Source organism: Sinocyclocheilus grahami, unplaced genomic scaffold (genome assembly GCF_001515645.1).
Source record: "Sinocyclocheilus grahami isolate Dianchi unplaced genomic scaffold, SAMN03320097.WGS_v1.1 scaffold1002.1, whole genome shotgun sequence".
NCBI classification, from domain to species: Eukaryota; Metazoa; Chordata; class Actinopteri; order Cypriniformes; family Cyprinidae; genus Sinocyclocheilus; species Sinocyclocheilus grahami.
Genome location: NW_015506181.1, coordinates 752,940 through 757,050, shown reverse-complemented (window position 1 = coordinate 757,050; position 4,111 = coordinate 752,940). Strand labels below are relative to the sequence as shown.

General features: G+C 35.4%; 1 protein-coding gene across 2 annotated transcripts in view; it reads left to right on the top strand.

Annotated features, from left to right (window-relative positions):
• Positions 1–2,796: 2,796 nt before the first annotated feature.
• The window catches only part of LOC107565462 (RAC-alpha serine/threonine-protein kinase), a 15,562-nt gene continuing 14,247 nt past the window's right edge, over positions 2,797–4,111 (top strand). Inside the window, exon 1 of one of the 2 annotated variants that reach the window (XM_016250705.1) lies at positions 2,797–2,907. The gene's annotated coding sequence lies outside the window, so the exon portion shown is untranslated. The remainder of the gene's footprint in view (positions 2,908–4,111) is intronic. The other variant, XM_016250706.1, reaches the window with a different exon arrangement.

The window sequence follows — 4,111 nt, the reverse complement described above, 5'->3', positions numbered from 1 at the left end:
GTTCTCTTGCTGATCGAAATAAAGTTCTTACGGTATCAAGAGACATTCCAGTACCGTGGGAACATCGATTATGGACTGGTACTGTAAAAAGTTTTTTGAATCTATTTTCCCACAGGTTGGTGTGGCCCATCTTCAAATTGAAACAGAATTTATTCGTTATGAGCTACTTCTATTTATGAATACTACGCGAAATACCTTAGAAGCTGTAAAGGAAGAGCTCAGAGGTTTGCGACTGACTGCTCTACAAAATAGATTGGTTTTAGACCAACTGACAGCCTCGAAGGGTGGAGTGTGTGGGAACTCTGCAGCGAGTGTTTATGTATTCATTGTTTATTTTAAACAAAAGCAGGCAACTGTTAGAACACACTCTCTGTCTTTCTGTTGACATGCCTCCCCCCTCCTTTTTTCCCCTCTCTCCTTTCCTTTTTCTCCCTCTCTCTCACTCTTCTCTATACAACGCATTCTCTCTGAATCCCCCCTCCTGTATCCATTTCTCTCTCTTGTATTATGTTTTAAATATCTCTTACTCATGTGCGAGGTATGCATGCGCAAAGGTATACATTAGTTGCTTGGTTCAAATGCCCAAATAAGGAGATGAATGCTAGGACTACGAGGTAAAGGAGTTTGTGAGGAACTCTGAAGACAGTTCAGCATTCTTCGCTAAAAGTCTATTCCTAATATGTCCATGTTTTTCTGTACATGTGGCCATTTTATATAAACACATGTTCTTGGCCAAAGATCCTATATGTGTATGTTATTCATATCCTCATTGGTTAAGAGGGTGAAACTCCCCTCGACATATGCCTATATAATATCTGTATTTCTATGAATAAATTGAAGTATTGAGAATACATTTGAATGTGTGTTTTCTTGCTTCCCGGCCGTATTTACACTTTAGGAGACTGAGAAGATTTCAAGGCGGCAAAGAGATATCGAGGGACCAATTGTTATTTTTTATTAACAGCTTCAAACATGAATACAGACTTAGACCATATATAAATAAATGATAATAGAACTCATACAACAAGGTTACAGCTCATAATGCAGGTTTTTATTTTTTTTGTTTATTTATTTTTTTATGAACAGTTCTGTAGGCTATTTTGTGTCTGGTGTACGTTTGTGCAATCTGGTGGTCAACTAAGGTAGTTTAGTGTCAATGTTCTCTGTCAAGTTGGAAAAGATGTTTAGAATGTAGGAAAAAATGCCAAAAATGCTTGACATTAAATCTACAATTGTCTAGCAAAACCAGCTAGCCCTGTGGATTGATTGATTAATGTTGTGGATTTATTTAAATTGTATTTACTTATTTAATAAGAAAATGAGAGGGATTGCTTTTTTAATGAATATCATTATTTTTCAGTGTATTTAGATTAATAGATTTAGTAATTCGGAGATGCCTCATGTCTTTTCTTACATCGAATTAACATTTAATCCGCTAAGAATTTTTTTTACATTTCACTTAACAGTGTAGCCTACTAGTCAAAGCCCACTACCCAAATGCTGTTTAGCTGCTGAGAGCAATCATGTCCTAAAAGAAAACCACCTCGTCCTCAAGCTGAAAAACCTGGCGGCTCTCTCAAGGTGGTCCATTCTCAACCAGGGGTATAGGAGTGGTTGCTAAGGAACTGAACATAAAAACAAACAGCCCTCTAAAAGCAGTAATTCAAGACCATGTTGTCTTACCCAGAATAATTTTAATTTCTGTTTGGAAATTTTGAATTCTGTATTTGGAAATTATCTTACTCTGCCTTGTAAATAATCCCTTATTTATTTACAAACCAATTATCCTAAATTAATTGTACATGTGAACTGATGTGAGCAACATTTATGTATTTAAAAAAAATTATGTAAAAGATAACAATTTATGTATTTGTTAACACTATGCTACTAATATTCACTATTGGTTAAAGTTTGGAATAATTAATTTTTCATGTTTTTTGAAAGACGTCTTATATGCTCACCAAGGCCACATTTGTTTGATCAATACAGTGATACAGTAACAGCAATATTGTGTGATACTGATCATGTGACACTGAAGACTTGGAATAATGACTGCTGAAAATGACATCAGCTTTGCCATTACAGGAATAAATTACAGTAAATTTTCAAATATAATAAAAGAGAAAATCGTTATTTTAAATTGTAGGAATATATCACAATATTACTGTTTCTACTGTATTTTTGTTTAAATAATTGCAACCTGAGCAGATTTATTTCAAAAACATCTTTAAAAATCTTTATGATCTTTGGACCTGTGTATACTAATATATATATATATATATATATATATATATATATATATATATATATATATATATATATATATATATATATATATATATATAACTTAAGCAAACAAAAAAGACAACCTTACTAGGCATACTAGGAGCTGGCATGCAATTAAAAATGCAAACTTAGTTCTATACGCATGCAGTTATGAAATATACCTATAAGCATAACAAGGCACTGGCCGCTGCTAAAAAACTAGGTGACTGATGCCTTTTCCTCCTTTTCTTCCTGTCACTGAGCCACGAGAAAAAGCTGAAATTTTGAATGAGGTGGGTGGCCTCAGGGGCCTCTGTCTCTCACTCTTTCGCTTTATTCGTGCCACGTGACCATCTGCGAGGCCATTGAGTTCATATGGAGTGCTGCATTGAGCACAGGCTTGGTCGCCCGCCCACTTTTTTTTACGCTCTCTTTTTCTCCCACAGCGTGGCGGCTTTGGGAGGGGCCGCACACAGAGACAAGCTGCAGTGGCAGCACTAGACAGTGAAGCTGACACACACGAGACTTCCCTGGTCTGTGTGGGTTTGTGTGAGGCAGACAGACAGAGAGAGACGTTAGAGAAGGTAGTTGTGCCTGAGAGTTGTAGGTCAGTGTGCACCTTTGCATTTGCTTGGCATCATTGTGAGTAAATGGTTCTTCAGTGTATATTTTTGCGTGTACATGTCTGAGGAATTTTCTCATTACAGCACTTCTCATAGATTATGTGATTGCATGTCAGCTAACTTTCTCTTTCTTTCTTTCTTTCTTTCTTTCTTTCTTTCTTTCTTTCTTTCTTTCTTTCTTTCTTTCTTTCTTTTTCTTTCTTTCTTTTTATGGCTTGCAGCCATTGCCTTTCGTTTTGTTTAAGTGCATGCATGTATATTTTGAGACAGAGGATTACCTGCATCTCCTAGTTGCTGATCTTTGAGGCAGGGGTTGGGGAGGTTCACATGGGGTTGTTGTTTCAGACGGCTCTGAGGCAGGAGATCGCTGTTCTTTCTCACTGCATTCCAAGCAGCCAGAGGCTGCATAGCTGTGGGGTGCATCAAGGGCAGCAGGTTTTAATAGTCAGACCTCAAAAACTACAGTTTAAGCTATTCCCCAATTGGTTTGTTCTAACTGTTGTGCCTTTTAAAATAGTGTGCCAAATATATATGCAAAATTTTATCAAAGAATTTTATTGTATGTGGATTAAATTGTGTACACAATATCCTATTGACTCTTGATTGTGCTTACTCACTCTTTTACCGATGTGAATGAATCAATCAATGATTTTTTTTGTATATCAAATGTAAACCAATTATATTTGATATACAGATATACATTAAATCTACAGCTCATGAATGGAGTTAAGCAATTAAATTACTTAATAAAGTAGGAAAAGGGCTGATGTAAACACTGGAGATTTCTTCATGTCAATTCTATTATGACAACTCTCAGAAGATTTTATCATTTAGGATAAGACAATGTTTATGTATTTGGCCTTGGCGGAATAGATCTGTTACGCGGCTGAATTGCTGCTGTTGCTTATAGCTGTAGTTGGAGATTATTGCTGCTGCTGCCAGTGCATACGGCAATACGGTGCTGTGAGTATTTAAGACATACTGCTGCTTAGAGCAGCACGATTCTGGATAAATTGAGTATCATGATTTTTTTTGTCTCAAATAGAGATCATGGTTCTCCCACGATTCTGAACTAAACAAAAAAATTTGTGACAATATTATTGCTGCTATTTAAAAATGTTTAATTTATTTGAATGAATTATTAAACATATATATATATATATATATATATATATATATATATATATATATATGTGTGTGTGTGTGTGTGTGTATAAAATATA